Raw genomic sequence first — 27,956 nt, 5'->3', positions numbered from 1 at the left:
ACTGGAGTGGGGCGCCATTGCCTTCTTAACCCTTTCCTGAATTTCAGGAAACCTCGCTGTGCAAACCCCCATTCCACGAACCATACAGCAAATTCAGGGACTCGTGAGTGTCTTCAGCTTCTATGAGAGACACTAAAACCCTGGAGGGTGCTGAAGCACAGATTCCTAAGCACCCACCTGCCAGGGTACATACAAGCTCAGGGAAGAGGACTTGACCAACACTGCCAGCCTGGGCCATAAATATAAATGAAGACCCTTTTGCATTGTGTGAGATGTACACATATGCCAACCACACTCAGCACTCCACCAAGCAGACCTGGGGCCCGCGGCGAGGACTCGTGCAGACTGAGCTGCTCTCCTTCCATCGGAAGAGCAAAGTGCTCACAGGAGGCAGGAGACAGAGCGGACGCAGACCGGGGGAGGAGACAGGTCCCCTGGCCTCTGACTCGGCAGTCTCCCCAGCCACGGAGCATAGAGCTGGGGGCGGCCCAGGCCCTGAAGGGAGGGCTTCCTGAGGTGGCTGGAGGCCGGGAAGCATGCTGGCCCACCCAGCTCTGCACACGAGGTACCAGTCTGCTGCCCTCAGCCTAACTCACTCCCACCCATAACCTCAAAACCAGGACCCCTGGCCGTCAACAGGCAGATGCCACTCTCAGAACCAAGTCATTCTTTCCCGAGGGCCAGGTCTCCAAGGCCCCCTTCCTTCCTGCGTCCACAACCCCTCCCTACTCTCAAAACCCGTACTGTCATTTGGCAGGACATCCACCTGTCTTCTTCCCTGAACTCTGCCAAAAGAGTTAGGATTTGAAAACATTTGAGCAATGCATGAAACAGGGTAACTTTTCAAACTAGAAAGTAGCAGCTGTTGGAAAAATTCATGTGGATGTTTCAGGGAAGTGTCTTAATCGCTCCAGGTCTGTCTGGAAAAGCGTCCAAAGCCTCAAGCTGGAAAATTCTCAGATTTTAGAAAATGCTGATTACCAACCAGCTCCCGGGGCACAGGAATCACACTGAGCCTCTTCTTGGTCCCTCTTAACTACTACAAAGCTCTTTCTCAGGCGAAGTTAAGGGCCATGTCCTCCTAATTTCAATCCACTCATCACTACTTCACTCTTGGGAACAGAGCAGGACAAACTGTTCATATACGGGACCGTCCCTCAGATATTTGATTCTTTTATCTGTTATTTACCACACTTTCATCTAACACAAAGCACTGCTAGTTTGGGGAGGAGGAGACACAGGGACAGATCAAGTTCTGCACCCAGCCCCCAGAGAAGGGTCAAAGACACACACCCCTCAGTTCATGAGGGTCCTGGGTCCTGACACCACACACGACCCCCCACACCTCAATCCACTATGAATCCCAGTGAAGCAGAGAGCGGCCATCCAGGCCCACAGGCTGAGCTGTCTCACAACGCCTGGCTTCTCCCAGGAAGGAGACACAATCTCAGGCCACGCTTCTCTAGGACCCAGCTCACCCCACCTTTGCTCAAACTCAGCACCCTGAAAACTTAAGGCCCACTATCTCAGGGCCTCTGCCACCTTCCAGTCCCCACTCGGGAGCCACCACCTGGACACGCTCCTGCCCATCCTTCCTCTTTCCCAGAGCACTGCGCCCTGTCTCCCCACGAAGAGTTAAGACCCCCGAGGACAGGAGCCAGCCATCTCACCCATCGCCAGAACCCAGGGGCACAGCACAGGCCAGGCAGAGAAGGGACCCCAGTTGCTGAATGAACAGATGACTTGTCCTCAGTCCCTGGTATCCAGTTAATCCCTACCCGATCTTCACGCACAGGATCTCTGGCACCTGTCCCTGCTTTTTACTCCCCATCAGGCAAATTCAAGGCCGTGTCAGCTCATGCTTGCCTCTTATCAGTGGCCCTTTTACCTCACTGGCTTCCCTACCCAATTCAAGTCAGCATTTTCCTCCTCACAAACCTGAGGGCTCTCCGTGCTTTTAGTATCAAGTGTCAACAGCCCTCCATTTAAGGTCATCAACAATAATCATTTTTCAAACTTATTTCCCACTAAGACTTTCCATAAACCCTGAGGCCCAGGACAGTGATCTGCCAGTGCCATCCCTCCCTGACACGCCGGTGCAGGGAGCACTCCCTCCAACAGTCCAGTCCCACACAACGAACCTGCTTCACAATGGCTGTTAAGACCCCCGAGACCAAGGAAATCATCTCTTCCCAGAAGAGCGTGCGTGGCAAGCACAGATCAGGTGGCCCATCTCTCTCATGTCATGACATGTAACAAAAACTATATGTGCACAGTGCACTTCAGCGATATGAGGGCAACTCGCTGAGGAGCTGCGTTGGGGCTACCTGGGCCCGAGGCCATCTCTGCGTCTCTGTCACCCAGCTCAGCATCTCTCCTTAGGGAATCTCAGAGCCCGCAACTCGTGCCGTGGCCTGAGTGTGTGCCCAAGTGTGAGTCACCAACTCACAGTGCAGCAGTGAGATGCCTGCACTGCATTTCACTCCATGGGGTCACCTACTAGAGTAACTTAGGCTCTTAAATATCAATGGGCTAACTTTTTTAAAAAATAACTTAAAAAAAGAAAAAGCAGCAGCCAACAATGGTTCACAGAAGACTGGTTACAATTTAAGTTTCCTTCTCCTTTCTGCAGTAAACCAAGGCAACAAGGTGGGCATGCTCCCACCATCTTAAATTCACAGAAGGTGCGCGCAGGCCTCTCTGTGCTCACCCAATGCAGAGCACCTTCCCAGGGACCTTCCACTTTCGCTGCATGTCACGGCAGAGCCACCTGATTTTATCTCTGGAAAGTTAAGAGGAGCCCCTTCCATCCTCCCTGAGGGGCTGAGTGGGCATGTTGATGGCACCAGCAGCAGGAAAGGACAACTGTCCAATCCTGAGGCAAGATTCCCAAACCATCAACGTACCTCCTGGAACCCCTCAGCACCCCTTACCCCAATCTTCTCTCGTCCAAGAACACATTCAACCCCTGTAACCAGTTCACCTGTGAAACAGCTTAAAGATGACTTCAGCAGGCAGAGCGGACTCCCCCTACATACAAAGGGTAGGTGAGAAATAACCTCTCTCAAAGCTTTTCAGCAGCCAGCCTGTGGTGTTCTAGACTCACCCTTACCTGAGTGTTAAGGACCATCCCTCCTGCCCTAGACAAGCAGAGCCTGATACAGGATCTGATGTCCACCTTTTCTGAATCCTGAAATGGTCACTCAAAATGATTCACATGGAGGATGCCTAAATAATGAGTGCCATCTCTTGTTTTTTAATAGATCGGGAAAAGCAGTTTAATGCTCTTAAAACTAAAAGCCATCAACCACTCAATTCCAGAACAAGAAACATAGCTACAGTTTGTTTCGTTTGCTGGTTTTTAAATGCAGCCCGGAGACTCCAGAAGCAGCCTGAATTCTTGCCTGTGTCCTGTCCCATCCTCACATTAGATGCCGTGATGACCTCAAAAGACAAGGTCCTGAGGAAGGAAACCTGCCAGTGGACCTACACTACATAAATAGAGGGAAGAGAAACCTAAAACAAAACAAAAATTGTGAAACTAACCAAGCCATAAAGAAGTAAGGATAACAGATCAGACCAGGAGGTTCCAGGAGGGAATAGAGAGAGCTCTGCATCCTTCTCTCTTCTGCAAGTCAACACAGGGCGGGCCACACCCCCTCTCAGGCCTCAGTTTCCAGTTTGTAACATCAAGCCCCGCCCCGCTCATCTGGAAGACTGTATGCCGCCTGCTGGGTTCAGCAAAACAGCACACAGAAGCTAGTCCCAGGTGAATATTAAACTTGTCTGCTGCCCAAGGACCAAAAATAGTTACATTTCTAATGCTCTTCTTGACAAACAGAAATTGACAGTAGGCTGCAATTACATTTCAATCCAGACTCAAGTCTGTTAATATCTTTAACCAAGAAAACTTCAAAAGCAGACCAGGGTATAACTACTACTGACACCTGAGACTCCCACCTTCTCCCCAGACTTGAGTATCAGGAAATGTCACTTGTAGGGTTGAAAGAGACAGAAAGCCTCAACAACAAAAACCTAAAAGGTTTGGGGAAAGAGGCAGGAGACAGATGACCAACACACAAACTGCTGAAAAGGTCAGCTAATCAAACAAAAGTGGCAAGGAAAACACTAACCAAACCCTCAAAATCTCCCCAGTGCAGGAAAAAGAATCCCAAGGAGGGATCTGACTCTAGAATCCTCTGAAAAAATCACTTGCCACTGAAGGAATGCATTAAGCCTTTACATACACAATAATACAGGAAAGAAAAGAAAATGAAGTTAAAGTGTTCTGTCAATGAAAAGCAAGCCCTGAGAATATCACAGGTCTGGAGTGACTCAACCAATGCCACCAACACCTTCAAACCAAGGATTCTGTTTGCCATGCTCCTACTGTCCCCACAGCGCTGAACAACTTGGGGGGCGGGGGGTACTTCCCTCCACGGATGAATGAAAGTTGCCCCAGCAAAATTTTCAGAACTGGCTGGCTAGCAGTGAGAGCCCGCCCAAAACACACACGAAAACTAAAGCTGTTGTCACTGCCACAAAAGCCCAACAAACGGAAACTCCAGTAAGGAAAAACTGGCCTGGAAACCTGCTCACCTCCAAGGTCCTGGTGAGAACCTTCCTCCTAGGTAAAAATGTGCTGGGTCAAGTTTAACAGCCACTGACTCAAAGGGTAATTGCATAGAACAATTGGAATTGGAGGAAATGTTATATTGGGATTATATGCAGAGTTAAGACCAGGAGGCTTTTTTAATTCCCTTCTGGGCAACCTGACTGACTTTTTTAGGTGAGATCTCCTTACAATGAGTTCTGAAGACCTCCAAATTGTTAGGCTGTGGTAGAATTTTGTTATAAAGAAAATCTAGCTCCTCAATCTGTTTCACTGTGCTTGATAACTGAGATGTAAAACCTGGGGGGTATTCCTGTAGCTGTCCTCTGGGCAGAGGAGGATTTTGGTTTTGGCTTGTTTTTGGATCTTAGTTCCCCAACCAGGGATGGAACCCATGCTCCCTGCAGTGGAAGTCCAAGAGTCCTAACCACTGGGCCACCAGGGGATTCCCTCAGGGGAGGAGCTGCATCTCAGAAGTAAATGGAGGACTAAGGATTAGGATACCCCTAACTACTTTTTCAAACATTTCTCAGTTGTCCTTGCAACCGTCCCGTGAGGTTAAAGATACAGTGCCCATCTACAGGTGGGGAAGCTGAGGCCAGGTGGCCAGGCAACCTGCCCACAGCTGAAGAATGGTAAGTTGTCAGATCTTCAGATTCCCAAGCAGCCTAAGTTCAGAAGAAAGACAGGGTTCAGGCCCAGACTTTCCCATTAGCCACAGCAAGCACCATCAAGCAACCTACTTCCAATCCCTGGCCAAAGCGCACTCAGTGATAAGGCCAGAAGTACAGAAGCCTCTCTTGGTTCTCAACGGCAGGACCCCATGAGGATCTGCCTGGCGAACATCTTACAAACAGAAGAGCAGCCCCCTGAAAATCAAAATGTGAGGTTCAGAAAGCCCAGGGTCTGGAAGAGGGGCTGTGTCCCCTTTGCCCCGATGAGGCATCACCAACCCAGGCATTGCCAGGGAGGCGCCAAGGCTGATGAAGAAACATTCGGTCTGAGATTAGAAAGGCTGGGGCCCAGTCCCAGATGTAGAAAACCCAGCAAGGTGACCTTACAAGCATCACCCTCTGCAGGTGCTTCACCTTCTTCCATCTCAAACGTGCGGACAGGTTGCGGTTCTCAGGGGCAGACAGACATGTGTCCCACAAGCATGGAGGTGTTCCACACGTGAGAAGCAGCGCAGGGAGCTTTTCGGCTCTGCCTCATCGATTCCAGCCACAACAGCACATTCAGTGGCCCCGAGTGTGTGAGCAGGCACACACCAGGTGCCGCACTAGGCCCCTTTGCATGTGTTATCTCACTTCCAAGTCAGTCATCATGGGAGACAATACTTTCTCCTTTTCAGAAATGAAACACGGGGAACTTTCCTGGAGGCGCAGTGGCTAAGACTCTGAACGCAGGGGCCCCAGGGTTGATCCCTAGTCAGGAAACTAAGAGTTCCCCAAGAATTGCCAGGCCACAACGAACACCTGGAACAGCCACATAAATTAATTAAAACAAATATGTTTAAAAGAAGAAATGGGAAACAGAGGATGAGGCTCATCAAGGTCAAGTCACTATGAAGAGGCTGGGTGGAGCTCACACCCAACCTAAGGCAGCGCCAGGGCTGGCCCAGGACACCTCCACAGGGACCTGCTGCCCGGAACCCCGCCCACCCCAGCCCCAGGAGGAGCTGGATGAGCATGTGACCCAGCAGTGCTGGAGTGCGCTCAAAGGCATTACCTCGTTTAGGGTAAATTAGGTCTGAAGGTTCAAATCAAAAGACCTGGCCATCAAGGCAGGTCTAGTAGTGTCAAGTGTAGACATGGAGACACAGGAAGAATAGCTGAAGGACTCTTCAGCCTCAAGTGAAGACTTTCTTTCCAATCCCACATCGCCTCCGACTCTGCCTCTGGCCTCTACCCCACCCTCAGCTATGGCCGGACCTGAGGCCAAGCAGCCTCAAAGTTTACAACCTCACCAAATCTTCCCTCCAAACTCCTGCCTCAATTTTGTTGAGAGCCCCCTTTCAGGTACAGCCCATCTGAGCCAGCACATTCTACCTCAGATTTCCTCGGACACATATCAAATCTTCAGACTTTTCACATAAGGAATCCAAGAACTGGGAATCAGAACAGGAAAGCAAGATCCCTGTCAAACTCATCTGTGAAACAGGTACCTCTGTGAAGACTGAGAGCGAGAAAGTGGGTGCAGTGCACTGAAGTTTCAAGAACCCTTTCTCACATACCCTGGAGTGTTCCAGAGGATTCCCAGTCACTTCCTAAGGTGACCTGCAGGTTTTCAATTACAGTAAGTTTCTTTGTCTTCTAAAAGACTAACCTACATTTTCATCAGACGAAAAAAGAGGTCGCAAATACAGCCTAGAAAGCAAGGGGAGGGGCAAGAAGCCTGTAGCCTGACATTCCTCTTGACTAAAAAGTCCTGCATCATGTTTGCCAAAATCCACAGGTCTGCAAGATGCGTCCCCAGCTGCTACTTGTTTCCAATAACAGTCTCACCACCTTCCACCTCACTGCCACCTCTTCAGGTCCCCGGCCTTCTACCTCCACCTTCGTAACACACTGCCCTCCTCATTCAAGACAAAGATGTAGCTTTGCACAGTTGGCACATGAAGTAAGTTTCATTAGCTGAACAAATAGCAATCTGAAGCCAGACTGACTAACTCACCTCCTAAAACAGTTCATATAACTCAAGAGCATCCATTCTAACAACCAACCACATTTCGCTGGCAGCACAGTTCTGTAAGCCTCAAACTATGACACTGCCAACTCGTTCTTCTGGTTCTGCGGCACTTCCCAACCCGACAACTATTATAAGGAAATCCCAACGATGCTCTATTACCCCAGGACGACAGCTCATGAAGACCTCACCTACTCCCCTGTTTCATAACCTTCCTAGTTTTCTACAATGAGCATAAATTATCTCAATTATTGGGGGAAAAAAATAAGCCCAGGGAAAACAGTCCTGTCCATTCCATTTGATGGCACAGAAACACCCCAAGTCCAGATAGTTCTCGAGACAAGTATTTGAGTTGCCCATGCTTTCAGAGGTTAACACACTCACGCTGACAGTCCTTAACTGGATTCAGCGGCAAGAGTATTACACTTTTGTGTCTTGGAAACTGACACATTCAAGGCTCTGCAGGTCATTTTTTATTTTCTCCCAACAGAACACCAGAAAATGCCAACATTTCAGAAACAGCTTCACTACTCTCCCACTCGCGTCCTTCAGGTGCATCTTCTAGTCCTCTGCGATCTCAGGCCCAAGGAGGTCTAGCTATGAGCTTCAATGTGCCCTCATCACACTGGCCCCTGCCTTGCCCTCTTCAGCTGGGTCCCGCTGCTCTTATGGCAAACGCCGGACCCCCTCAGCCCTGGAATCTGCCCATTTGTCTCTCTCTGCCCCAACCACACTGATCTTCCTTCAATCCCAAACACTCTCTGCCAGAAATGCTCTCCCTTTTCCACTTATTTAGCTCCTACATGTCCTCTGATCCCAGACGAAGGAAGGCCCCCTCGAGTCCTGCTTACCAGTTCACAGCATCCTTCTATCCTTGGCCCATGTTAAGTTTCCTCAAGTTTATGAGATTAGTTACAATTGCTCTCCCATTAATCTCACAGTTAACTCCACCGAGCAGGGAGAGATTCCTAGCACAGTGCCGGAGGCACAGTGTGCACTCTGATATTTATTGAATAAATCAATAGAGAAATCACTACTTGCAATGCCACAAAGTCACGAAATAAGTGATGCAAAACAAGTGAGAAGAACTACTTACAAGAGTTGAAAACTGGAGTCTTTTAAGTGCTTTATCATTCAATACTTAAATTTAAAAGTGTTCTTAAAAAAAAAAATTGTAAAATACAGACACCAAAAAGTTTATAAAAACAAAAAACTACTGCTAATCCTAACCCAAAGATTTTGTTGACATCTTGCTACAAATTCTTCCAGGATTTTTTTCTACCAAGAGCAGCATTATTTCTTTCCTCTCTATCAAAATATAAGATTGTAGGATCTGCCAAATGATACTGCATTAATAGAGATGACTTGACATTTAAAAAAAATGATGTCATCTGAATGGAAATAACAATGCATCCAAATCATTAATACATTAATCCCATTCTCTACACCACATCCAAGATGACAGGCAATCCTCTGCAAAAACCAGCCTCAGAATTTCAGGGGCAGCAGAAGGGATGAAAGCTGAAGGGTGGGGGAGTTAGCGAGGAGAGGGTCTAGCAGATCACTCTCAAAATCCCCAATCTAAACTGCTTCCTCCCTAAAAGGGCCAACTTTTCTGAGTTACAGGCTATAGAAGCGAAGCAATGGGGTGACTCTGTGGCTTGGTTCTTAAAAGCCACCTGGTAACTCTGCTCTCCAAGGACAAAGCAGGGCTAGAAACGGAGTTACCAGATCATCCCCCAACTCCAAGCAGAGGTGTACTGGAGCTTGGACAAGTACATGGCTTTGTATTGTGGGAGCTCCCAGAAAATCCTCATACACAGCTTGCAAACCGGAGCATTCCTGGGCTCCGGTGCCCCACAGGGCAGGCGCAAGCCCAGCTCTATACTACTCAGCAGTCTTGGGCAAGCAGCCTGGCCTCAAGAAGTCCTGGCCTCCAGTTATCTCACCTGTAATATGAGGACTATACTCTCCCTTCCCAAATCGGATTATTAGTGGCACTGAAATAATATGTCTGTGAACTGAGCTTAGCATACAGTGGGCACTCAAATTGGGGCCAGTTTGGTCTTTCCTCCACAGCTTGCTGTCAGGTCTAACAAGCTACCAGCACTCTGGTGCCAGCGAACATTTCACGTAAGATTGAAGGCAGGAGGAAAAGGGGAGGACAGAGGATAAGATGGTTCAATGGCATCACCAACTTAGTGGCCATGAATTTGAGCAAGCTCCGGGAGTTGGTGATGGACAAAGAAGCCTGGCGTGTTGCAGTCCACGGGGTCGGAAAGAGTTGGACATCACTGAGTGACTGAATTGAACTGAACTTAAAAGAAAACTTGTAACCGCTATCAGAAGAAAAAGAGTTTCAACAGGACAGTAGGTCCAAGACTGAAGCAACTGCACAGAAGGCTGCCTGTCCCTCAGTTTCTCTGTGCTACCACGGCCAGAAGGTGTCACTGTGTGAAATGGACACACAAGAACCAGACTTAACCAGTACTATGTACTCCGAGAAAACTGAAAGAAGTAAAAGGGTAAGGAAGAGAAAAAAATTAAAGGCTCAAGTGACTCACTCGGACTTTGATCTAAAGAATCCAAAGCTCTAAAGATAAGGATGAACCACACACGTAAAGAGGCAGAGTCAAATACACAAAATTAAATTCCCAGGGCAAGGGAGAGACGTGCACGCAGGTTTCCCAAGTCATTCGGTGCCTAAGGGAGGGGTCCCCATTCATTTCTGGGTCCCAGTGTTTACATACACACCAAGTGTCAGTCACGCTCTAGGCTAGGGCCCTGCCCATAAGCCTTTCCTTGTTGAAGTGATCAATTCCGATTCTTGGCAATAATCCCTTTAAAAGGCCAGCTGCTGCTGTCTAGTCACTGATGCCAACCCTTTCCAGGTGGGAAAAAAGATATCAACACAGCCAACGCCTAGATGGAGAGGCAAATTTAAAGTATAAGGCCCTGAGAAAGGCAGGAATCCAGAGAGGGGGAAGGGTCCCGTGGCTCCCCGGGGTCAGGCAGGAAGGGCGCGAGCCGGGGGGAGGGCCAGCCCTGCAGGCGTGGGCGCGCGGGGACTCTTATTCTGACACGGGATCCGCAGCCGCCGTCGCCGTCGCCGCGGGGTTCAGCGCCGCGGCCCGACCTGCCCGCGACCCTCGTCTCCCGCCCGGGACCCCCGCCCCGCGCGCCCACGTGCCACTGCCCCCATGCCCGTCCCGGCCGCTCGGAAGCTGCACCTCACGACCTGGCCCCGACTCTGACCTCCAGAGGAAGCGCAAGAGGAAGAGGGGCGACGCCGCGACTTTCTGGGACCCCCGCCCGGCCCGGCCCCCACGTGCCCGGGCGGCGTCGGAGCGCGGAACTTTCCAGGGCAGCGCAAGGAAGACGCTCCCGGAATACAAGGAGTAGAACTCGCTCGCTCTTACTTTTCCACGCTCGCATCGGGGTCCCTCACAGCCCCCAGACCTTCCGACCCTGCCCAGCCCACACCGCCCCAGCCGCTCCAGTCTCCCTCACGCGACCCCGGCCATGACCCCAGCCCCCGCCCCCAGCCAAGTTTGGTCCGGAACTTACCGGGCCGCGGGCCGGCCGGGCCCTAGGACAGTGTGCGGATTCAAGGGGCCGCGGGGCCGGGGTCGGGGTCGCCTGCGGGGCCGGGCGGCCGAGGGGCTGGGGGCGCTGGGCCGCGCGCGCTCGCTCCGCCTGTGGGGCCGCCCGGGCCCGCGGCGCTCGCTCCGCCGGTCCGCCCGCCCGCCCGCGCCGCCGGCCAGATAATGCGCCCCTCGGCCGCACACATGGAGCCCGGCGCCGGCGTCACCGCCCGGGACATGCGCACCAGGTCAGCGCGCCCGGCCCGCGGCCCCCAAAACACCGGGGAGCTCTTAAAGGCGACGCCGCCCGCCCGCGCCCGGCTGGGCGGGGCCAGGCTGTTGGTGGGCGGGGTCTTGTGTGGTGGGCGGGGTCAGCTCACCGGTACCGCCCCGGAAGCACCGCCCCTCCGGGACGCCCTGCCCAGTGCGCCGGTTTCCCACGAGGGCTCGGGCGTGCTCCTGTAGCAGCGCCGAAGGGTCGTCGCCAGCTCACCCGCGCGGCCCAGCCGAGCGGGCCGCGCCCAGGGCTGACTCATGGCGCGCTCACTGCTGACCTCGCTCCAACTGGGCTGCGAGACATCGAGCAACTGCTTCTGAAAACCGAGGTTAGAATGCCACCCCCGCGGGGTCGACACACAGAAGTTCCCCTTCAGGGGATCGGGGAAACCATAATTCCTCCAGCTCAGTAAAGAGAGTTCTACAAAGTAAGCGCCAGACCCACCCACTTAACACCTAAGAGATGACTGCTCTTCTCCAGTTACCTCCCAATCTGCCCCGTGCTTCGAGAAGGTGAAACCTCCCAAGAAAACAAATCTGCGCCCTTCCTTCTGCAGTGATGTGGAGGAAACACGGCAGTCTAACCCAAGAGGATGGGCTTTGGAGATATTCAACTACATAAGGCAAAACACAATTTTCCTAGAGAAAATAAAATATCTTGTATTATAAGAAGCTCTCAATATCAAGGTTAGGTTCTGAAAGTGAAAGTGAAGTCGCTCAGTCGTGTCCGACTCTTTGCAACCCGTGGACTGTAGCCCACCAAGCTCCTCCGTCCATGGGATTCTCCAGGCAAGAATACTGGAGTGGGTTGCCATTTCCTTCTCCAGGGGATCTTCCTGACCTAGGGATCGAACCCAGGTCTCCCACATTGCAGGGAGACGCTTTAACCTCTGCACCACCAGGGAAGCCCTTAAATACAAGAATACAGTCTCTCAGAAAACCTCCTATAGAGACACAGAACTTCAGATCCAAGTACTAACATCAAAGATTTCAAGGGAGGAAAGGAAGCCAGGTTGAAAGAAGGGGGAGGAGGCGGGCGGGGGGGGGGGGGGGGGTGGTGCGGGCAGCGAAAGGGGTGGCCTTACAGACGTCTCCTGCCACCTACAGATACCCAGGTGTTATGGGACTTTTCCCTGGGCCTCCAGAGAAGGGAGGACTGGAACTCGGCCCTACCAGAAATCAGACCAGACCAGAACCAGAATTCGAATTCTCTGCCAGGAGGAAGTTCTGAAGAATCACCAAAAAAGGCCCTTCCCAAGTTCTTTTTATGAAAGTGAAGTCGCTCAGTCGTGTCAACTCTTTGTGATTCCGTGGACTGTAAGTCTACCAGGCTTCTCTGTCCATGGGATTCCCCAGGCAAGAATACTGGAGTGGGTTGCCATTTCCTTCTCCAGGGGATCTTCCTGACCCAGGGATCGAACCCAGGTCTCCTGCATTGCAGGCACACGCTTTACCCTCTGAGCCACCAGGGAAGCTCTTTTTATGGCATTAATACAAATAATTCATGATGAGACACCTAGATAACACATCCTGATACATATTCATCAAGTGAAACAAAGTTTCACCAAACATACCTTTACCACTTGAAATGTAGTGATATTTTTCTACTTCATTTTTTTAAAAAGAATCAATGTAATTCTGACCCATGACTGGTCTTGACCCCAAACTTTAAAAACAATGTAGAGTAAGTTTTACAAATAAAAAGTTTTCTGCCATGTCCCCCCCACCACCTCAATAAGAAGTTCAAAAAAGCCCATTTTAATTGTGAGTTCCATACCTAACTGGCAACTTTTTGTTGCTGCTTCCACCCAAAAAATCTTCCAAGGGCTTAAAGCCAACATCTGATACAACCTCTCCAGGGAAAAGAGAAGCATTCCTCAAACTAAAAATGATACAAAATACAAGTTGTTGAGCAGACACCTTGCCTGACTCAGTTTTGTCAACAATTTGCTTTGCTACAAAGAAATTTAAATGTTCAAATTCAAAAACCAAACAAAAACAGTTTATTCTCAAACAGGTAACTGGGTAAAGGAATGCAGAAAAATCCCTGATCCCAGAGGCAAAGGTAGTTTAAAGCAAATATGATTTTCACTCTAATTTGGCAGCTCTGTATCTTGAGAACTGCTTTACTCAACAATTAATCAGATGATGTATATTAAAGCAATACAAGCAAAATATTACCTCAATGCTCCTCAACTGGGTCGTGATTAATCCTACTTGATTAAACACAGACACAGCAAAGTGTGGTCAGGTGGGAGATCCAAGGCTTGAGCCTGACATAGGGATCCCAGAATCTGAGCAAACCCTGCGTAAATCACCCAGGTGATAACCATCCTGTTTTAAAGAGGAAGGCATCAGCTGTGACGCAGTAATGACATGGCCGCGTGGACTGAGATGGGAACTGGTGACAGGTGGTCCTCCAAAGAATAGTGCCAACTTCTCTGGCCGGCAAAGGGTGAAATGGTTTATTTTGTGATAGGAAGAGAGGACCAAGTGTGTAGACGGAAAAAGTGATGGTGAATCCAGACCTGTTTGGGGTCCCAGATGCTCAGGTGGGTGAATGCTGATGCTGCTTGGCTTTGAGGCCTTGTGCCACAGTAGTGGACTAAACAACAAGCACTTCAGCTGGTGATTAAGAAGTATGCTGCAGTCACCTTCAGATGCCATTCTAAAACTGAAAACACTAACAGACAAGTAGGGCCAGAGCTATGTCTCTCTCGAAGCTTCTCCCTCTGCCCTAAGAACAAGGCAGTCACTTATACTTATAGATGCCAGTTACCATAAAAACACTTCTGTTATTACGTTAAACAAAATTTTCTGCCAAATTCACTTCATATCCTTCAGATCCTTGCTAATAATAGCCAAGCCTCCTTCCACCCTAACCACTGAAGAAATATTCTAATTATCTCTCTAATGTACTAATAGATAAACTTCCAAACACCATCTGAGCTAAATTCCTGTACAACAGAGGGACTGACGAAAAGAAATTTGGGCCAAATTCCATGTTCGTGTCCTCGTTTACACAGCAGAAATTGGTCAAAGGCTCCAAAGCAGTGTGAAACTGACTGAAAAGGAGTAGCATCACCTACTGAATGTTTAAGGTACTGTACTTTTTGGGTTTTAACCAGAAAATTTCTTTGAAGTTTCTGGTGGACAAAAATTTAAGATGTCTTATGTGATGAATAAGAACTGGATTTTGTAGGCTGGGGAGCCCAGAGGCACCAGCTCCACAAGTTCACAGGCTGGTGGCACAGAAAGACTCAGAATGATTTCAATGCAGAAAATGCATTCGTAGGAAAAGACAGGACCCACAGGAAAGGACTGCTCCCCTCCCTGGGAAGGGCTCTGGGAAATCTCTGCGGATGTGACATTTGAGCCAGCTCTTAATGGATGGACATCCTAGGCACCGAGAATAGCAGAGGCAGGGGGCCAGAGCTGGCTACTCCTGGAGTGGCTTTGGTGCAGGAAGGGCTGAAAAGGGGTGGATTCATTATCCTTTAAACTTTCTAGTTGGCTTTCTCTCAGAATGCTTAAATTCACAAGCTAAGCAGGCCTAGTTATGAAGACTTTAACCAATTTTTAGATTACCGAAATCAAACAATGATACTAAGCTCCAACTTGTATTCTAAGAAGCTCGCCAACGTTTTTTTTTTAAAGGCGGTCTTCCCTCGTGGTCCAATGGCTAAGACTCTGAGCTCCCAACGCAGGGGGCCCGGGTTGGATCCCTGGTCAAGGAACTAGATCCCACATGCTGCAACTAAAGTTTGTGCATGCTGCAACTAACTCCCAGTGCAGCCAAATAAAAAATAAATATATATTTTTTAAAAAGGTAGCCTTATGACAAAGAACACTAGACTTCCCTGGTGCCCAGTGGTTAAGAATCTGCTGCCAGTGCAGGGGGCATGGGTTCTATCCCTGGTCCGGGATGATTCCACACGCTGAGGGGCAACTAAGCCTGTGCACCACAACTACTGAGGCCCACACACCCTGGAACCTGGGCTTTGCAACAAGAAAAGCCACCACGAGGAGAAGCCATTGCGACACAACTAGAGAGGCGTTAGCTCCACGCAACTGGAGAAAGCCCGCACGCAGCAACAGAGACCCAGTGCAGCCGAAAATTAATGCACACATACATAGAAATGTGAGCATAAAATTTTAAAAAGATTATTTAGAAAGAAAGAAAGAGCACTGATTGCTTTCCACACTTTGCATTTTTAGTACTCTAAAGTCGAAAACTATTTTCATTGAGTTTGGAGACAATATAACCACAGTCTCTAAGAGGATTATTTTTAAGTTTCTTATTTCACCCCAAATTCATATTCAGATGGTGAGATTACAAAGCAATTGGGTTGGGAACGGAAAAGATTCGTTTCCATGTGAATTTCATTTCCCTAGTACTCTGATATTTTTGGTACGTTTTTCAAGGACCAGAAAAGAGTTAAAAGAGGATGTACTTTAAGAAAATACTATACTCCCAGCACATTACAGCTGCTACAACAAATGTCACTGTTTAAAAACAATCACAACACCTTTACACTAGACTTGGAGTTTGTGGGAGATAGCAGCTCCTGTTTGCCTCATCCCAGGAAAGCTCTCTGAAGTACAGCTCTCTGGAGATGAGCCACCTTGTCAACATGTGTTAAGTATCCTTTCTAACCACGACTCTGAACACTTAGTGTCAATGCAACACGGAGTTAGTCTCTGTGACCCTGATGATATCCCTCTATTACAGGGTTCTGAGCACAAACGCCTCCCTAAAGGGTTAAATACAAACTGCTAAGAAGTATCACTGTGAACCGGAACCGGAAGTGTATCTCCCACTCCGTCTTCATCTGCATGTGTCACCAGTTGGCAAGGAGTATCTCTTTTGTGTCTATACATGGCTGACAAAAAAAAAAAAAAAGCACACCTAATTTAGATCTATTTTAAGTCTTTGAAAAGTTAGTCAGTGAACCATGTTTTCTATGAATTAAAGAATTAAAAGGGAAAAAAATCAGAAGACGACCAGGAAAAAAAAAAAGTGCTAAAAGTGCTATATGACAGTCTTAAGTCTAGAAATAAATCTATTCAAACCCGCTTAACAAAGAAAGTGTTAGTCACATCGTTCATTTGCTAATAAACATCCTTGGTTTAGACATGAAGAAAAACATATTTTAAAACCTTGCTATCCAGTTCATACCTCCCTCTCTCAGTTATTAAATGGCTGATCTTCCAAGTTGACATAGGATGGAGGAAAACATTCCTCCGAAAGTTTTCCTAATAGGATGAGTACTTGCCGCCTCTGCTGGTGCCCAGCATTTTACTGTAGAAAATATATGAGGTGGGTCTTTCTAGTTTTCTCCCTCACAGCTTGCCCTATTCCATGCTAACCTAGTCAGGCCTACTATTTCACCAACTCCTGGTCTGAGAGCAGTAAAATCTTTTCTTCAAATTTGGGTCAAAAATAAACCTTCACCATATGTAAAATAGACAGACAATGGGAATTTGCTGTATGGTTCAGGAAACTCAAACAGGGGCTCTGTATCAACCTAGAGGAGTGAGATGGGGAGGGAGATGGGAGGGAGGTTCAAAAGGAAGGGGACAGATGTATACCTATGGCTGATTCATGTTGAGGTTTGACAGAAAACAACAAAATCCTATAAAGCAATTATCCTTCAATAAAAAAAATAAATTAAAAAAAAATCAACCTTCAGTATAGATACTTTAAGAGGATAAATACAAACTTGAAACCTTTATACATATAAAGCCTAAACCTTGAAAATGTCATGCAAGTGAAAAAATTGTTCTGCATGTTAAGAATTTTAGACCAGCTTAGGGCTTCCCTAGTGGCTCAGTGGTAGAGAATCCACTTGTCAATGCAGGGGACACAGGTTCGATCCCTGACTCAGGAAGATCCCACATGCCACAGAGCAACTAACCCCGAGCACCGACTATTGAGCCCACACTCTAGAGCCCGGGAGCTGCAACCACTGAGACAAATGCCGCGACACTGAAGCCCGCGGGCCTAGAAGCCGCCTTCCGCGGTGAGAAGCCAGAGCGCTGCGACTCAGCACAGCCGCCACTCCCTGCAACTAGAGGGACGTCTGCGCGGCAGTTTCTGACCCAGCACAGTCAGAAATAAATCAATACAATTTGTTTAAAAAAATTTTTAATGACAATTCCCAAAGGAAAGAAAAAATTCAAAAGCAGAGACTTCCCTGGTGGTCCAGTGGCTAAGACTGCGCTCCCAGCGCAGGGAGCCCAGGTTCTACTCCTGGTCAGGGCACTCGATTCCACATGCCACAACTAAAGCTCCTGCGTGCTGCAAACTAACACTCAGCGCAGCTGAAACACATAAATATTAAAAAACAATCAGAAGCAGCCCCCATTCTCTGTCCCCCATGTAGACCGCATATTATTACAAAGAGCGTCTGCACAGTCTGATTTCACTAGCCACCACTGGTTTATGATTGAAAATAGTCAGAGGTCAATTTAAATACAGCTTGATAGTTCAATCTTGAATCCTACTATGACACATTTTTCTCTACTTTTGAAGGTAACTGAGCTTTTCTTGCCAAAGGCGCTCCATTCAAACACTGATTTTTAAGTGAGCATAGCCACCTCAGGTCAAGAGAAGTCACCAGAGTGTTTCACATCCCCGATGATGCCCGTGCCGCTCCTCTCCTGAATGCCCAGTCACCTGAAGAGTAGCTCTGCCCAATTCCCCTTCCCTCACAGGCTCCCCAATCCATCCTCCTTCCACATTCCAGCTGCAGCATTTTGCCGCACTCTCCAGCTCATGAACCTCTCTCTTCCTAGCGGCACGAGGGCCACTGTATCCAGCCAGGCGCCTAACCCTTAACAAGCTGAATGAGCACTCCCATCAGACTTGAAGGCAAGGTTTCCGCTGTAACATACCGCAGGCACATAGCGTGTAAGTTTGGGCCTTTCTCCTAGTCACCCTGTCATGCTTCAGAAGGCACGGCAAGTCTGTAGGGTGTGCCAGGGTGGTGCAGTGGTGGTGGCAGCAGCAGGGGCAGTATAGCGCTACAGTGAACTAAGGGAACCCATTGGGAAAAGTCAGCCAATCCAGGAACCTCCAGATCAGGGGTCCCCAGCCTCTGGGAATGCCTGATGATCTGAGGTGGAGCTGATGCACCAACAGAAATAAAGTACGCAATAAATGTAATGTGCTGGAATCATCCCAGAACCATCCTCCTTCCCTCCGGTTCGTGGTACAACTGTCCTCCGTGAAACCAGTCCCTGGTGCCAAAAAAACGAGAACTGCGGCTCCAGGTCACTGGCCCTCAGTCACAAACAGCAGCCTGTGGCCCAACATGGACTGGTTTGCTGTTGGGCAGTATTAACTGCCATTGGTAGCCATCGGGTGCCAACCTCAAGAGGAACAGCCAGCCTTGATATGATTCTATAACAATTTGTTTAGTTGCTAAGTCGTGTTCGACTCTTTGCAACCCCATGGACTGTAGCCTGCCAGGCTCCTCTGTCCATGGGATTTCCCAGGCAACAATACTGCAGTGGGTTGCCATTCCTCCTCCAGAGGATCGCCTTTATTGGCAGGCGGATTCTTTACCACTGAGCCACCTAGGAAGCTACCTTTACTAGGCACCTACAACAGTCTGGCTGCTTGCTTCGTGCTTACCATCCCCACCAGCAAATGAAGAGACTGAGGCTCCAATGTTAGGCCACTTTCCTAAGGGCACAGAGCCAGCAAGTGGCAGAATCTGGTTTTCTGGCTCTAAAGTTTCTATTGCACACAGGGCCTCCCATGGCACTTTTAACCAAGCAGTAAAGACAAATAACAGCAAACAGTTATCCAAGAACACACTCTTGCAGAAGGATCTATCTACTGTCTGCTTCCGTAAGTTCTATACACATCTCCAGAGCAGCCTTTTGCAGGCAAGCTACTGCGGGGAACCCTGTGATAATGCAACAGGAAACTGTCCTGTTAACCACCCAGCCAGACAGTCCTGAATCTGTGGGTACATGTGCTGGGCCCCTGCTAAGTGTAGGTCCACTAGCTCCCAGCTCTGACAGCAGCTTACTGAGCAAAAAGTGAGAGCCTAACATGTTTTCTATGCTCACACTGGAGCCTAAGAATGTAGCCTGGAGGGCGGGGAACAGGAAGTAAAGAGAGAACAAGCATCCACTTCCCAAGGGCAGCAGAGCCCAGAGGTGGGAGTCTGATCACGTGCACAGTTGCAATACTTGTCCACGCCCACTTCCGGCCTCGGCTTTCCTCTTCACCTCAGGAGTCAGTACTTGGGTGGAGAGAAAGGAAAAGAAGACTACCAGGAACTCCTTGTAATATGCTCCTTCTCCCCTGTAACCTGGGCCCTGAATGAGTATTCACCCCTGCTCTCTGGCTCCACCCCTCACAAATACACTTACTTAAGAAAAACACCTGTCACATGACTGATCTACGTGGACTAACATAAAATCTGGACCACAACACAGGAAAATCAAACTAGTGCTTCCCCAGTCCCAGTATAAGAAGGAACCATAGGGCAGAGGGAACTCTGCGCCAAGAATACTAATACAAGATAAAGCAACTTAGCTCTTCGAAATCTCACCTTTCCATTGCCATAAACAACAGCCAAGTACTACCCTTGTCTGATTTTTTTTTTTAAGAGATTCCAAATGAGGCAAGAAGACATTTAGAGTTGTGTATCTCTTTGCATATCTGGGCTTCCCAAGTGGCACTAGTGATCAAGAACACCCCTGCCCATGCAGGAGAGAGAAGAGACTCGGGTTCAGTCCCTGGTTCGGGAAGATCCCCTGGAGAAGGGCACTGCTGCCCACTCCAGTATTCTTGCCTGGAGAATCCCACGGACAGAAGAGCCTGGTGGACTACAGTCCATAGGGTCGCACAGAGTTGGACACGACTGAAGCAACTTAGCATGCATGCATGCATCTCTTTGCATAATAGGCACTGCCATGAAGAAATACCACAGGACTCCAAAAACACACTGCCACCAGCTTCAGGGGAGGCAAAGCTGAAAATGCTCTGGGAAATAACCATTCCAGAATCTTTTGTTTCTCCAAGACTATATAGCCCCAGTCATCCTGGATCAACTAGTGCCAAAAGCCAACAATCAACTGGGAAAACACCATAATTTCTGCCTCCTTTCAGAGGGAGGAAACAGAAAACAAGAGTCCAGTGAGGAAATTAGAAGGGTAGTAAGGTTTCATTTCCAAACCTTCAAGAAACTCTACCCCAAAATCTCAACATCCAGGGATAGTCTCAGAGAAGCCCTGAGATAATTCTTTCATTCATTTGTTTATTTGTCTGTGACAGGGACGTAAGGTCCTAGAGGCCTGACTGCACCTCTCTAGCCAGCTCACTGCCAGACTTCCAGCACCCAGCACGGTGTGCCTGGTGCATCACTGGCTCCCACTTATTGCTGAATTATTTGCTGGCATAGGAAGTTATACGAGCCAGGAGTTCTAACACTTCCTATTTTCCAATCCAATTTAAGTTACATTAAAAAACAAAAACCCTACCTTAGGGCCACACAGGAAAACTCGTAGCAAATTAAGCCCTTACTTGAGTGTTCAAACGTCCCTTATATGCCAGTTTGGAGGGATAAATTCATATCCAAGCAACAGATCCATACAGACAAAGGCAGACAGTCTGCGGAGAGGATAATGTCAAACTTAAAACTAGAAATTCAAAATAACATCCATTCATTTGAATAGAACAACTCCATAGAGTAGTTACTTCCCAATTTTGAAAGAGGTCAGCTTCTTTCTTATCATCAAAATCCCTCAGGGATTTAATGCCCCCAGTGCTGTCTCCAACAGGAAGGAAACCCTGACTTCCCCAGCTATTTCAGTTATATAAATCAACAGTTTATCGTCCAGAGTTAGAAGCTGGGCAGTGTTGGGACCCACATGCCTTTTAGAGCAGCCTACCAACGGATAACCACGTTACATTACATCTAATAAATGTACCTAGATCAATATCATTTCTAACTATCCAAGGGTTTTTATTGCTGTAAGGATCTTTCAATTTAAAAAAAAAAAAAAAAAGGTTTAAAAAACTTCCTGTTAGATAAAAGAGATGAGATGGTGGCGCCACCATCCACCAAAGTGAAGTCTGTGGTACATAAGAGACATAATTTCAGAAGGGATAATAATTCCTTTAAAGTTCTTAACCTTGTGTTTTATATTTTAAAAATAATAAACTTTGCTCCTTTCCCATATAATGGAATAAACGTCCTTAAGAGAATTTAGAGAAATTTAAGATTGGCAGATATTTCTTAGCTTCAACAGTTAAATTCACTGTGTGTGTATGAAAGAGAGAGGGAGAGAGGGAGTGGAGGGCAGAGGAAGGGCGAGGGGATATTTTTTGGAGGGAACCCTTTTCTTCTAACTTGGGGGCAATGCAGCGGAGGCCTAGCTCAGATTTCTCACTCACTATTCCCCGGCAACCCAGGTTGTAGCTATCAGGGACAAGTGCCATCTGTCCCCACATGAATAAGTGAAAAAGGCTGAGCCCAACTCATCAGGCCCAATTTTAAGGCTTCCACTAATTGCTAAGAAGAAAACAAGTGTCCTGCCCATTCATTCCAGTCCTCATCTGCAGAGGCTGAGTTAGCATCTCCACAGTCCTCTGGATATTTGGGACCACAAGGTGAATTCTGATCTCATGGGCACTACGCTACACACTCAATGTACTATTATTGTGTGGCAACAAATGCCTTTGTACATCACGTTTGCAGTTGTCTGTCCCCAAATCTGATCCATTACCCAAAAAGAATGGTTCATCTTCCAAGGTTCTAATGTAAGAAAAGATCACTTATCAGGTTGCATATCCTTCAGTCAAGCAGTCCCAAAATCGGGCCTAGGTTCCTATATGGGTCACTTTCTTTTTCTTCCCACAATTCAAGTTTGTAATAATCTTCTATCCAGCCTGTGGTCTAATTATAGTAATATATCTCCTTGTCTTTAACTCATAGGTTACCCCATTTTACAGAGGGAGAAAGCAAGGCCAAGGCAAACACAAACCCCTGCCACAAAGCCAATCTATCTCACAACTGCTATCTGAAAACAGAAAAAATGCTAGACCCAGATAGGCAGTGGATTTTGCAAGAGACAAGTTTCTTTCTCTTTGCTCTTCAGGCATATTTAGCCTTGGCAAAATATCAAACACTTCCTGGTCTGGGAGTCCAGGCCAGAACCATAGTCTCCTGAGCACAACAACCAACCTTTATTGCACACCAACCACGTGCTAGGTGCTGCGCTGGCTGCCTCCGGCTCATTATCCTAGACTCATTCATTCACACATCTGGGAAGCACTTCCCCATTTGCAGGCACTTTCACACATGTTCACGGAGATGTGACCCCCCTCAAATACTTAGTAATGTGCTGATCTTGTGCCAAAACTTATCTAAGGCCACACAGCTAGGAGGGACAGACCCAGAATCTGAATCAGGTCCTTCTCACTTCAAAGCTCTCCCTTCCCCAACCCTGCTGGTCCTGTGGGCTTCATTTCAAATAATAAACATGTGCCAGCACTTCTCTGTCCTATCTCAGGACATCTTAAGCCCCGAGTTCCCCACCATCTTCCTTTTCCCTTCAGGGCAGTGCCTACAGCTGACCAGGAAGAGGCAGCAGAGAAGCAACCAGGTCTGGGACAGCTTCCTGCCTGGACTTGACTACTGCAGGAGCAGAGGGCCCAGGAAACTCTCCAAGCCCTTCTCCACAGAAGAAAATAGCTCGAGTTGAAACTTGTGTCCACATGGTCCACCGACAGATTTAGAACTCAAATTATAGCCTCGGCAGGAGTCTTCACAAAGGACGCAAATTAAGCAAGACCCAGATGGAAATGAACAGGAGAGAGACAGTCTTAAGTCAAACTGTAAAGTGAACTGCAGTTTTAGCAGAGTCAGAGGGAAGAGCTGGTTGAAACGCTAAACCAAACAAGTTCAGCCTATGTTTCGGAACTTCAGGAACATTTCTCCCCATGTTTTTAGCCTGAGACTTGTGCATGGACACGAAGTGGTTACAAGTTACTCAGGTTTCAAATTGAGTTCATTCCTGTCCTTTGGACCATCTCTCAATGCCAGCATTCATCAACTTGGGCTCCAGAGAGCTCTGCGTTTGGCAAAACAGATAAAATTAGCTACTGGAGTGAACTTGGAATTCAGGGTGGGCCACTAAAATAAAGTACACATGAGATTTGTAAAAGCCACGTAAAAACTTCCTTTGAGCCAAGCTGAAGTCACCTAACTTAGAGAAATGAATTCAAATCCCCTGTTCTCTGCCTCCCTTCCTCCCTTCCTTGATCGAAGGTGACCCATTTCCTGCTTCTTGCCTTGCCTTTCAAACCAGAGTGTCCCACAAACTGAAGATCCACTAGAGATCAAGGGGTAAATGAGTCGACCTCAGGAGAGAAAACACAGCAGGAAGACCTGAATGAGCGGTTATTTTTTTCTTCTCCTTTTGCAGGGGTGGGGGGTGAGTTCTAGCGTGCAGAGGAGGACTGAGGATGGGACCGGAAGTGGGTCAGTCCCACAACATGAAGGTGTGATAATGGGGTACAGTGCTCCAGGCCTGTCCATCCTGTCTCTGCACTGGCCTGACAACACTGTAGTGGCCCCATGACTCAAACATGGAGTAACCACAGTTGTCATCTGACAACAGCTCTTGCTCCCCAAAATCTAGCAGGCCTTAAAGGATAAGAGAAAACAGAGTTTTGTTTTTTGCCTGTCTCTCAATTTCCCTTCCAGCCACAAATTCCTCCAGGTCCCCTGAAGCTGAGGTAAAATTCAGAGAATACCCCTAATCTGGCCAGAAAGAAGACTGAAGGTGGGAGGGGCATATTTCTGATCTCTCCTTCCAGAACAGAGAGAAGTTGAGTACCAAAAACAGAAACAGGGGTCTGAAGTCGGGGTCTCAAAGGAAAAGTGAGTTTTAATGCAAAGAGTTTTTGCATTAGAGAATCAGGAGGGAAACCTTAGGAAAGGGGAAATGTCCTCAGGCAAGTGGAAGGAGAACCCCTGGGAATGGAGGGGGACCCTTCAGAGAAGTGAAGAAACTCATTCCCTCTTCAATCAGAGAGGGGGTTTCTTGAAAGAGTGGAGGCACACTTCAGGGATGTGAGGAGCCTAATAAAGTGGGACATTTCATTTTAGGAAGAGAACCTCTGGAGAAGCCAGGGACCCCTCCAAACCCTGCGGCACCCATAGATCAGTAGGAGTCCCCCACAAAATGGAAACTGTTTTGGAAAAGTGGGGAACATTTCTTCAGACAAATAAGGGTCCAGTCATTAATATGAGCACTTTGGAGTAGTGGGCCCCCTCAAGAAAATGGAGGTACTCATCAAAAAGTTAGGGGTCCCATCAAAAGTGGGGACAACTCAAAAAAGTGGGGAACACCTCCAAGAAGGATTCTGACAGAAGTAGGAACACCTCAGATTAGTTGAGGAGGGCCACATGGGGAAAGGAGGAGGCCACCCAGAGAAATGGGACAGAGAAGCAGGGAGAGCGAAGCGGAAAGGTAGGGGGGAAGGGGAACCCATGAAAAGTAGGGGACGCCTCAAAAAAGCAAGGGCAAAAAAGGAACACAGTACTCAGTGGGACAACAGCTCAGAGAAGCAGGGATCTCCTTACAGAGGTGGGGGTCCCCCAGAGAACTGAGGGGCAGGGTCCTCTAGAAACAGGGATATCTCCTCAGAGAAGTGGCGGTCCTTCAGTGAAGATGGGGGTCGGTCCCAGAAAGGGAGGCGGTCCCCATAAAAGCAACCCCTCGGAGAAGCAGGGGTCCCCTTAGAGAAGTTCAGAGGAGGTGTCTCAGAGACGCGGGGCCCTCAGAAAACGGGCCCCTTAACGAAGCAGGAGGTCCCTCAAAGAGATGGGGCACGCTCAGGGAAGGGAGGCCCCCCTCAGAGAGGCAGGGTCCCTTAGAGAAGCAGGTTCCGCGACAAGAGGGTCCACGCATGGAAGCGGCCCCCTCGGAGAAGCGGAAGCCCCAGAGAAGCCCGGGGCACCGGAAGCCGGGGACCCGCCACCAGCGGCGTCCGCCCCTCACTCACCGAAGTTGCTCGGCGCCTCTGCGGGCGACTGCTGGGCCCCAGACGGCCTCGGGTGGCAAAGTCGGATCCCGTCCGCTTGGGTCTCGCGGCGGCAGCTCCCTCGGGTGGCGCCCGCGGCGGCGACAGGACGACGGACGATCGACCGACTGACTGCGCGGGCGGCGCGGAGCGCGTTCGGGCAGCGGGGGTGCGCGTGCGCGCGCCGGGGCGCTGACCCCGGGCGGGAGGAGCCGCCGCGCAGCGCTCGAAGCCGCCGCTTGGTCTCGCCGCTCCGTCTCACACTGAAATTGCCCGCTTCGCAGCCCGGCTTCCCCGGTTGCTAGGCAGATTTCGCCTCTCACACTTCCGGGTTGAGGCACGTCTCACCGAGTGGCGGCGCCGCAGGCCAATGAGGTCCGGCCAGGGTTCCCGGGATCCGCGCCCCGGCGGGGGCGTGGCCAGCCTCGTGACAGACAGCATTCGGCGGCCAATGAGCATACGGGCCGGCTGGCCCTCGGGATCGCGCCGGGGGCTTGGGCGGGCCCGAGGAGGCGGGACAAGATGAATGACATGCGATGTGCCAATGGGAGAGTGGAGCGGACCTCAGGTCCAGTCAGGGCGCTTCGGGGGCGGGGCTTTAGCTTCGGGGCAGGAACACCGCGAGGGGCGGAGCGTGAGGACGAGTCAATCCGTGGTCGGCTGCTCGGACACTGGCGGGGGGTTCTGCCCGGCTACCCAGCGGCCGACAACTGTCTGGGCAGGGGGTTCCCCGCAGTGCTCAGCAGGGGCGCCCCACCCACAATGCACCGGAGGCGGCTTAGGCCGGGCGGGCGTGGAGCGGTTACGCCGGGCAGTGGGCGGGGCCGCATGAGGCGCGCTCTAAGGACTCTGGGCGAACTGTGGCCAGCTCTTGTTCCCCAGGGGATTCGTTGACCTGGGCTCTCTTCTGACTAGAGTCACGGGTTCGACCCTCTTCTGAGGAGAACTTTGAGGAATCTTGCCCCTGGCCCCTCTTCTGAGAAGAGTTTTAGCGATTCTTGCCTTGCCCACTTTTCTGAGAACTGCCAGAATAAGAATGATTTTGTTATAAGAAAACGTGTAGGGATTCGGGCCCCTGCCCCCTTTACTAAGGAGAATTTGGGGGCCCACTGCCTTTCCTGGAGAATATTTAGCCAACATACCCTGCCTCTTTTCTGAGCCCTAGTGGTGGCCACTGGCCTTCTTCCTCCCTGGTGTGAGAGGCAGTGGGTGTTGCATGTCCTTGGCCTTCATTTCTGAAGATAACGGGAAATTCACAACTTGCAAGTCCTTCCTTCCACCAGAGAAGAAACTTGGAACTTAAAGCACCCTTCCTCTCTCCAGAGAGAAATCGCAGGAAACTGATGGCCCCTCATCCTTTTTACTAAATAATTGCCGAGGAGCTGTGCTCCCTGCGTTTTTTCTAAACAGTGTTTGAGTGTTGGAGAAAGAGTTCCTCTTTTCCTAAGAACTGCAGCCATTTGACTCCTCTGCCCTAGAAGAGTTATCCATTTAGCTCTCCTTCCCTTTTTTTCTTTTTTTATGAGAATTTTTCCAAGCAGCTATCAATTCTTTCTCAAGGGTCGAATCTGTGGTGCTTCCTAATTCTGTCCCCTATGGGGCTCTTCAGTTCCACTTTTCTGCTCTACTGAGTGGGGCCCTTCCAAGAAGCAGTCCTTTTTTTCTCACCTGTCCCCAGACAAAACTAAGCAGTAACTAAACTCTGCTGTAGCATCACCATGGCCTACCAGGTGTCTGAGGCTTTCACCTCTGTCTTCCCTTAGCCCTTCTGAACTCCTCCCCTGATTTATCCCCAAAGAGCCCAGTTATACCCTTTGCATGCAACCAGACATCCATTGAATTGAAGGGGTGAAGAAGGCAGGCATGAGAAAGATCCACAATACTCAGGATTCAATATGGCAACCTGTTACCACTCCCACCCACCCCACCCCCACCAACCTATTCACAGAAATATGCAAGATGCTGGGATACCTGAACTGTAGGATGGAACTTGGGAGCCGGTATGAACACAATAAAGGGAAATAGGCCTATTGGATAAGGCAGACTGTTATACTAAAGAGATACCAAGAATAGGTTCTAGGAATATAGAGGAGGAAGTGATTAAATGAAATAATGGATGTGAAAGTGCTTTGTAAACCTTGAAGCACTGTTCCCTGGTAGAAAGGATTATTGTAATTGTTACAAGTGAGCTGACATTCCTGGGAGAAAAGTAAAAAAAAAAAAATGCTGAGAGAGTGATGGGAGGGTTGGCAGAGAGCCCCGTGGAGCCTGATTCCCTGAGTGAGCTCAGCCTGGATCTAAGTGGTAAGGCTGACAGAATCCTTGGCTAGGAAGGGAAACTTCTGGAAACATGAAGACACCGTGTTCCCAGAGTGCTTTGTTTGTACCTCTGTTGTATGCCACATTCTACAAGTGTCTAAGGCAGTCTGGGTGGACAGTAAACCCTTGGACTATGGTGACTGGCAGAGCTGGGGTCAAACCCACACCTGTCACTCTCTAGCTAGGCCAGTTATTCCCTTGCATGCACGCTAAGTCGCTCAGTCGTGTCCAACTCTCTGCGATCCCATGGGCTGTAATCCACCAGGCTCCTCTGGCCATGGGATTCTCCAGGCAAGAATACTCAAGTGGGTTACCATTTCCCACTCCAAGTTACTTCCCTTAGCCATATCAAAAAAGGGAACACCAGTTCTCTAAAGGTTGTACTGAGGTTTGTGAGCTCGAAGCGCCTTGTGTGGTACCTGGTGTG

At 49.1% G+C, this 27,956-nt stretch overlaps 1 protein-coding gene across 4 annotated transcripts in view; it reads right to left on the bottom strand.

Annotated features, from left to right (window-relative positions):
* GATAD2A (GATA zinc finger domain containing 2A) overlaps window positions 1–25,522 on the bottom strand; it is a 98,943-nt gene extending 73,421 nt beyond the window's left edge. For 3 of the 4 annotated variants that reach the window (XM_018051492.1, XM_018051496.1, XM_018051497.1), the window contains exon 1: window positions 25,193–25,522. The gene's annotated coding sequence lies outside the window, so the exon portion shown is untranslated. Of the gene's footprint in view, window positions 1–10,864; window positions 10,986–25,192 lie in introns of those variants that run through there. The other variant, XM_018051493.1, reaches the window with a different exon arrangement.

Source organism: Capra hircus, chromosome 7 (assembly GCF_001704415.2).
Source record: "Capra hircus breed San Clemente chromosome 7, ASM170441v1, whole genome shotgun sequence".
Classification (NCBI taxonomy): Eukaryota; Metazoa; Chordata; class Mammalia; order Artiodactyla; family Bovidae; genus Capra; species Capra hircus.
This window is presented reverse-complemented; position numbering and strand designations above follow the sequence as displayed.